The 8,591-nt window shown below is 37.1% G+C and overlaps 2 long non-coding RNA genes across 3 annotated transcripts; one reads left to right on the top strand and one right to left on the bottom strand.

Moving 5' to 3' along the window:
- Nucleotides 1-3,314: 3,314 nt before the first annotated feature.
- On the bottom strand, nucleotides 3,315-7,884 carry LOC145807910 (uncharacterized). Of its 2 annotated transcripts, none has more exons than XR_014351318.1 (2): nucleotides 7,390-7,884; nucleotides 3,315-3,606 (listed from the first exon to the last, which is right to left on the bottom strand). It is a non-coding gene; the product is annotated as an uncharacterized LOC145807910 (long non-coding RNA). The 2 variants fall into 2 exon arrangements; XR_014351319.1 differs by having other exon boundaries at nucleotides 3,315-3,603; nucleotides 7,390-7,883.
- LOC145807911 (uncharacterized) lies at nucleotides 3,942-4,911 on the top strand. Its single transcript, XR_014351320.1, has 2 exons — nucleotides 3,942-4,168; nucleotides 4,202-4,911. It is a non-coding gene; the product is annotated as an uncharacterized LOC145807911 (long non-coding RNA).
- Nucleotides 7,885-8,591: the final 707 nt, after the last annotated feature.

The following is an 8,591-nucleotide window of genomic DNA, read 5'->3' as shown; positions in this document are numbered from 1 at the left end:
AAAAGTGATATTTTGTCTTATTAACTTATGTAACTTATTTTATTTTTTTATGCTTTTTTAGTACCAAAATATTAGTCAAATGAGCACTAACCCTCAAATTTTGGATCTCTCTCTTGTAACATTTCCTCCATTTTCCAATTTTTTTGGCGTAAATCTAACCCACCCAAGGGAAAATTATAGAAGAAAATTACCATTCTCTCCAATTATGATAGAAGAAGAAGCGGTCAGATGTCTCGTCATTATTGCGCTGAAAAGAAATCTGTTTTGACTATTCTAGATCGATTTAAAATAGCTGTTTAAATTGTTGTTGTGACCAATCTGGCTATTGTTTAACGAATGTTAGTTATTAGACAGGTACTTGAGGAGAAAGGACAAGAGGGACAACAAAATTAAACAATTCGGTAATTTGAATAAATAGTTTGCACCTGGGGCCCCACTTCCAGTATCCACCTGCAAGTGTCTATAGCACCTTTAAAAGGATATGGGATAAAGCTTGGGAGCTCGAATGAGCTCCCCTCCGAATCCCCCGAAAATGGAAACAGAGGGAAACAGAGGGAAAAGAGGGGGAAAAGAGGGTGAAGGCGAGAGAGAGAGAGTGAGAAAGAGAGAGGAGATGAGAGAGGGAAACAGAGAGAGAGAGAGAGGGAGAGAGAGAAGCTCGGCCGATCGTCGGCCGATCGCCGATCGTCGCAGCAGCTCGGCCTCCACCTCGCCTCCGCCGCGCCTCTGCCCCTGGTTTATGCCCCCTCCTGTCCAGTTCTCCCTTCTCCCTTCCCTTCTTCTTTTTCTCCCTTCTCTTCTTCTTCTTCTTCTTGTTCTTCTTCTTCTCCCTTTTTCTTTTTCGTTTCTGATTCAACCCAAAAAAAAAAAAAAAAAAAAATGGAAAAACGTCGTTTTTTAAATTAGGGGGATTCGGGGGGTGTTGATTTCGAGCTACGTAACATTACTCAAAGGATATGTACCCAACAATATGTTGATCACTTTTGATTCCTTGCGAGGTAGTTAGAGATATGTGAATTTTGCTTCTCTCTGTATGTCGGCCTCGGTGATTCAATTGCTTGATTGTTGGGATCATGGGTGTCGCACATTGAGGGTCAACAAGACTTGGAGAGTGGTTCCTACGTGGCTAATGTAATGTATTTGGAGAAAAAGAAACAGATCAACTTTTGAAGAAATACAAATGGCTACACACAGACCAGTTTACCTTGCTTGGACCAAACCATGTTTGGTTAATGGAGGACTCTAGGAATCCTCATTTTTGTTTGCCGATTTTACAGGAAAGTGGGGAGGGTATAGAATTTTGTATAGTTGTATTGTACATACTTCCTTTTTTGTTTTCTTACCGTACAAGCAGCGAAATCAAGAAATTAAGTTAGAGGGAGCATTATTAATTATAATTTTTTATTTAAGAAAAAATTATGATTAATATTAAGATAATAATAATTTTATGAGTTAAATTTAAGCATAAAAAATTATATATTCATTATTAATAGGAAGAAATTAAAATTCTATAATAGGGAAGAATAATTCGGTGTGGAATAGTGATGTAAATTTGTAATTTTAGCACAAAAAATTATGGATCAAAAATCCTAATTTTAGAAAATAAAAAAACATCTTTTATAGCACAAATTATTATAAAATATATTTAATTTTTATTTGAGAGAAAAATATTGAAGAGATGACATTGCTTATAAATTATGTGTTTTGAATGAAAATTATTAAATAGTCTTAGAATACCATATAACATTGCCTACGTGATGCTCAAAATATAAAAAATTACAAATCACACTAAGGCCAAATTTGGAAACTTGTAAAAAAGTTAAAAAGCCAAAAAGTTACTCAAAAGGTTAAAAAGTTAACACTATTCACCAAAAGTCAACAATTACGGCTGCACAACTCCGAATTCGAATTTTTCCCTACAAATCAATTTTTACAATTTTTTATTACACATTTTTCCATAAAAAGTCAAAAAGTTAACCCAAACATCTATATTTTCAACCTCAATTAATTAGTTCAAAAAGATAAAAAGTGTACTTATTTAAGACACTCCAAACAACCCCTGTCTAAAATAATAAGTTCATTATATCTAATCTATAAAAAATTTCACTATATTATTGGTTTAAATTATTACATAAATAATATCACATAGTGTTCTAAAAATATCAAATAATTATTTGTTGTGAACTATACAATAAATTCTTAATCAAAAAATATGTTAAGAAAAAAATATATACATTTTATATATAACAACAATACACACCAAAAAAAAAAAAAAATCAAAATTGAGACGAGCACGTGACCCCTCGGCCTACTTTCCCTCCGCCACTGCGTACAATGCCCCCATGGCGTCCCATTAATATTTAATCCTTGCTTATTCAAAAAAAAATAAAATAAATAAAGGTCCCCAACCATCTCCTAACTCTCTTGATAAAATGAAATCTAGAGTTGAATGTTCCAGCCTCCTATTTATGAAGTGACCCAATAGCACATCCAAACAAGGACATCATATATGTATGCATTATAAAGAACAAATGGCTCTTCAATATATTTTTGTAACCTGATCAGAATACGTAGGTTAAGGATTGTTTGGGATGATCTAAATAAGTGTATTTTTTAACTTTTTATAAATATAGATTGAATTTGGATTGAGTTTGAAGTGATATGATAGAAAAGTAATGTAGCTTAAATAAGATGACGTGACTTAAATAGGATAGTGACTTTTTAACTTTTTGACTTAAAAATGTTAAAAAGTTATTATTTTATTTAAGTCATGTTACATCTCTACCATATCACTTTAAACCCAACTCATATTTCATAAAAAGTAAAAAATTACACTTATTTTGATCTCCCAAATAACTCCGTAATATAAAGTCTTTATCACCATAAATTGAGACTGAAAAAGATGGCCTTGTTTGGTTTGTTTTTCAGAAAAAATTTTGAGAAAAATTCTCTACAAACAATTTTTCAAGAGTAATCAAACCAAACAAATTTTTTTAAAAAAAATCCCAAAATTTGTTTGGTTACCTACTTTCCAAAATCAATCTCTCTCATACACATCAAATCAATCACTTTTTTTAAAACTCTCTCCCTAAAACAATTTTCTAAAATCATTTCTGAAAAAAGGTAAACCAAACAAGTTTTTGTACTTTTTATCTGAAAAATTACTCTACAAATACAAACCTAACACACCCGATATGTTTTGAAAAGTTAGTAAAAAGATAATTTTTTAACTTATTTATTTATTTATTTTATCTTTTTATAAATAAAAACTGTGAGAGAAGTATCACAAAATTAATAAAAAATTAAAAGTTGACTTTGTTTTTTTTGCTTTCCAAAAGATTAGTTATTTATGTCAAACACTAATGACCATTTTTGCAATGAGCGTGCAACCAAAAAAAAGGAATTATACCTTCTGTTGGACAGGAATTTTATCATCGAAAATTTGTGCTGCCTCTTCAGCAAGTATATTGTTAATTCTACGCTTCTCGGTTTTTGATATTTCCAACTTAACCTAGCTCGATGGTGGCTCTGATACGTCAGCACTCAATATCTCCACCGGTGAAGTATTTATTCTAGGAACATTCCTTCCATTGTCAGCAGTCCCTGCTGATTGAAACATAACCAATTTGAGATGGGTCTTTGGGAAGTCGTTTTAACTTACAATATTCAAAAGGGTTGCTTAGAGACTACTCATAGGTAGATTGGCATTTGCTAAATAAAGTCCAACTGTTATATAAGTAGTCAACATACAAAAACTCTGTCGATGCTTGTAAGATAAAAATTGGGGTCAGACTGGGCTTTTTGTATGTTGACTAGTTATTCAAGAACCAAAATTGACAGCTAAACTCCTATAATTCGATTAAGGATTGATAGATTTAATGTATAAAGAGAGAAATACAGAGAGAATAATTGTATCTATTGATGTATTCTATGTTGTGTTGAGCTCTCTCCTTTATAGAGGAGAGGGAGAACAATTACAAACCGAAAGTAGAAGCACAAACCAAACAACATTATTAAAGGTACATTATTAAAGGTTTGACAGCTAATATATATACTAATATATACTAACAGCCCCCCTCAAACTCAAAGAGGATAGGCACTAACCAACTTGAGTTTGGAGAGAGTAACAAAACAAGAAAATAAACTGACAAATAAAAGTGGATAGGAGGCACTGTATGGTCGTGTCAGATTGTTGGTGAAGACACTGTATGGTCGTGTCGGACCGTTGTAGCAGGACAGTTTACGAGGTCATGCCGGACCGATGTAGAAGCTGACCGGAATCAATGTCGGGACAGTTTACGGGGTCATGCCGGACCGTTGTAGAAGCTGACCGGAATCAATGTCGGGACAGTTTACGGGGTCATGCCGGACCGATGTAGAAGCTGACCGGAATCAATGTCGGGACAGTTTACGGGGTCATGCCGGACCGTTGTAGAAGCTGACCGGAATCAATGTTGGGACAGTTTACGGGGTCACGCCAGACCGTTGTAGCAGACACTGTATGAGTGTGTATATAGACTGCCCAAAAGATATACATGGATATATATATCGAGCCCTCAAAAGTCGCGCCCTCAAAAGGCACGCCCACTGCATCAAAAGTCGTGCCCGACAGAAATCATCGAGCGGCGAGCCATCAAAAGTCGCGCCAGACACGCGGCGATGCACGTGATCAACAGAGCGCGTGTCGTCCTCTTCGTCATTGTCTTTATAAATCGATGCGAAGGCTGTGCAAAACAAACGAGTCTGAAACATCTGAACATTTGCATTCTGAAACACTCTGCAACCAACCCTTTCTGACATTATCAGTCTGAAAGCGCTACTTCTCTGAAACACTTAGCAACCCAAAACATGGCCTCTTCTTCCCGTGGTCTGCTCACTCTCTTTTCAGACCTCAACGAGTCCACAAGAGAGATAATTGGTGCGGTTGCCCTGGAACCTCAACCAAGCGCCCCTGGGTTTGCTCCGTTGACCTTTCCTATGCGGTCTGTGGAGCAAAGAATGGCAGTGCAATCAGATATTGAGGCCAATCAGTATACACTGAAGTCATGTGTGGAGACGATGACTGTAGTCACAAACTTGTCGCACCAGCTTCAGAGTAGGACAAATGAGGTGCAGTAGTTAAACACCCAACTGGCTCTGCTCCAGCGCATGTATAAGGATGCGCGAGCAGAGATATGTGTGCTAAAAGCGGAAAACAAGGATCTGAAGCGGAAGGCCACCGTGATGTTCCGATTTGGAGGTCCGCCATATGCTGCAGTGGAGGAGCAGGGGGGAGTGAACGTGCTCGGCGGCGTGGGAAACACAGAGGCAGCACCGTCAAGGGCCGCCCAGGACGGAAGCAAGAAGAAGAGATCGGCGGCAGAGTAGAGAAGGGATAAGGAAAAAAAATCCCGCCTGTGGGTGGGTGTTTGTGGGTTGGTATGATAGAGAGGTTTTTTTTTTTTTTTTCCGGTTGTGGTGTAAAATTGTGATCGGGGTTGATCCCGACATAAAGAAATGACAAGTTTGCGGAATGAAAACCGAGTTGGTTGTGAATGGGAGTTTTTTTTTTTTTGTGAATAAAATCAGCCATCATTCAGTAATGCAGGTGCTAAAGAGAAATATTAAAAGAGAGTGGTGGAAAGAAAAGTTTAAAAGAAATGATGGGAAAGAAAAATAAATGTGGGTATTTAAAAGAGTGTAAAAGTAGTGTGAAGAAAATAAATTAAAAAAAAAAATTGATTTTGAAATCAAACGTGATAGGAGGACAGAGAGGGGACAAGTCCATGTGATAAAGGGGAGAGAGAGCTGGGTATGCATATGAGTATGTTTTGTGCTGGTGGAGAGTGGTTTAAAAAAAAAAAAAAAAGGGTTATTGAGCCCACGGTTGTCTTCAAACCAACACAGTGTGGTGCCAGCTATTATAATTAAAGTGGGTAATGACAGATTATATATATATATATATATTTGTAAACAAAAAACAAATTGTAGGTGGGTGGATGTTGATAGATTAATAAAATATGAGAGAGTAAAAGTGGGTCTGGTGGAGGGAAAGGGACCAAAGAGAGAGAGAGTTTTTTTTTTTTTTTGATGTGTGTGTCTTGTATCAGTGTGCCGATGGAGAGAGCCGAGAGGGAGAGCCCGAGTCAGCCCATGTCTGTTTTGTGAGTATGTTGAGTGTATCAATGTGTTAGAGCTATGGGCCACGGTGGCATGGCTGTGCAGCCGCAGCGGTGATGGTCCTTGGTTCTTTTTCTCACGCTCGTGGCAGAGAAAGGGAGATTGGTTTCAGCTGCTACTGCTGTGTATCTTTGTCATGCATGGAGAGAGAGTGCATGTGTGAGAGGTGTGCTGTGTGTGTCATGCCCATCATTGTTGTCTGTTTCAGATGATGAAGTTGCCAATTGTTGTGCCAATTGTTTTAGAGATGTCCAAGCTGCCATGGCAGCTTGGAGAAGGACTCGCCGTTGAAATTGACGATGGCCTTGAAGCGCGGCGCGTGGTCTGGACCTTCCCTTATGCAGGTGTAGGAAGGAAGGTTGAAGCAGCTCCTCTGCGCCAGCTCTTGAAGCTGGTTCTTATACATCTCCGCGTCTCTCTCTCTCTCTCTCTCTCTCTCTCTCTCTCTCTCTCTCTCTCACTCTATATATCTATGTATGTACACGAATTCTGTTTTCGATTTCTCTACAAAAATCGAAGCTTTTCCGGCGAAGAAGCCGCCAGAAAATGGGTTCCCGGAGCCAGATCGGAGATTCGGGATGATGGGTTGAGTTCGGGTTCTCGCCGGAGAAATGGGGTCAGTCGGAGTCAAGGTTTTGTAGGGTTTTTCTCAGAGAGAGACATAGAGACTTTGGGTTGTGGTGTGTTGGTGGACTATCATTGTTGCATACATGGTGTTCGACGAAATGTCCCAGAGGGATTTTGGGTTTGCTTCGGCGAGGTGGTGAAGAAGAGTGAAGGTATGTGTAGAAAATTCTAGCGGACTAGGTTGAGGTCCGGCGGGCTGTCAAGGCAAGGTTGCCGCCCGCCGGTGAAGCGAAAAATACTAAGTTCTTAACCTAGCTCTAATACCATGATAGATTTAATGTATAAAGAGAGAAATACAGAGAGAATAATTGTATCTATTGATGTATTCTATGTTGTGTTGAGCTCTCTCCTTTATAGAGGAGAGGGAGAACAATTACAAACCGAAAGTAGAAGCACAAACCAAACAACATTATTAAAGGTACATTATTAAAGGTTTGACAGCTAATATATATACTAATATATACTAACAAGGATCATATCAACTAATCTAAGACAGAGTCCGATTCAATTTTCTTTCGCTCCTTTTTTATTTTTTTCCACAATTTTTCGTCAAAGTTAACAAAACTCAATTGACGCGAGAGTTGTTCGATAAAATCAACTCACCTGCAGAGTTACCGTCGCCGTTGGACAGTGCACCATCACCAGCAACCGTCTCTCCGCCGTCGAATTCACGACCACTGCTACTACTGCCGCCAGTAACTTCCAGTTCGAACTTGACCGGAACTTCGCCGGAGCTAGAGCTTCCCTGACTGCTCTTATGCTCTGCCATCGGTGGCGCCACGAACTCCGGCGACCATTCTCCGCCGAACTGCGGCTTTCTCTAGAAAAAGATTTAAAGAGAGAGGGAAGAGAGAGAATCGGCACGTTCGGAGGAGAGGGAGGAGGGTCTGAGATAGAGAGAGGAGATTATTGTGGTAGAACACACGAGAGCACAGACATGGACACACGAGAACACGGACACAAGAATATATTTGAAGTTTAAAGTTTTCATGTTTAAGGTTTTACTTTTTTTTTGGAAAAAAAGTCAGATATTTAAAGGAAAATAAAGGAATAAACCATATATAAAAGCAAATAGTTCTTTCTCTCACTTAATTCATGAACATAGAATATAAAAAATAAATAAAGAAAAAAAAATAAAAAGAGAGAAGAAATTCATGATTCATATAACCTGTTATGAACTGGTTGGGACCACTTGGCCAATTTGAAGAGTATTAAATGAGATTAATAAGCTCACATTTCTTTTCTTTTCTTTTTAATTTTTTTACTTTTTCATATAATCTAATTCTGGAAGGATCTAAAATATTAAAAAATAAAAAAATTACTAAATAGACAAACAAAAACAAAAAAAAAAAATCAACTTTTTAAATTATTTTTGTCTTTGAACTTTTTTTTTGGTCTAAATATTATTTCAAGTTCTTGTACAAATAAACATGGTCAAAACTAAAAGAATTTTAATATAGAAAATCCATTCAAGGATGAGCAACTGAGAGTCACAAAATGCTTCTATTCCAATCCCATCTCATAAAAGACCAATTTGGTCTTCAAAAAAGTGTTTTTCAATTTTCTGGTTTCCTATTTTTTAAAATATTTAGTAATTTTTTACTTTTTAAATTCATATAAAAAGTACAATATATGTAAAAAAATTCGGGAAAAAATCTCACTAAAGACCAAAAAAATATGTAGATGTGCTAAAAAAAAATTAAAAATTAAACCACACAAACCCCAAAAATCTAGGCTTAAAACTTCTTACAAAAACATTTTACCATTGTTAAAGCCAAAGAAACACCATAATCTGTGCTTTAGGT

Source organism: Camellia sinensis, chromosome 14, assembly GCF_055761805.1.
Source record: "Camellia sinensis isolate YWXY chromosome 14, ASM5576180v1, whole genome shotgun sequence".
Classification (NCBI taxonomy): Eukaryota; Viridiplantae; Streptophyta; class Magnoliopsida; order Ericales; family Theaceae; genus Camellia; species Camellia sinensis.
This window is presented reverse-complemented; position numbering and strand designations above follow the sequence as displayed.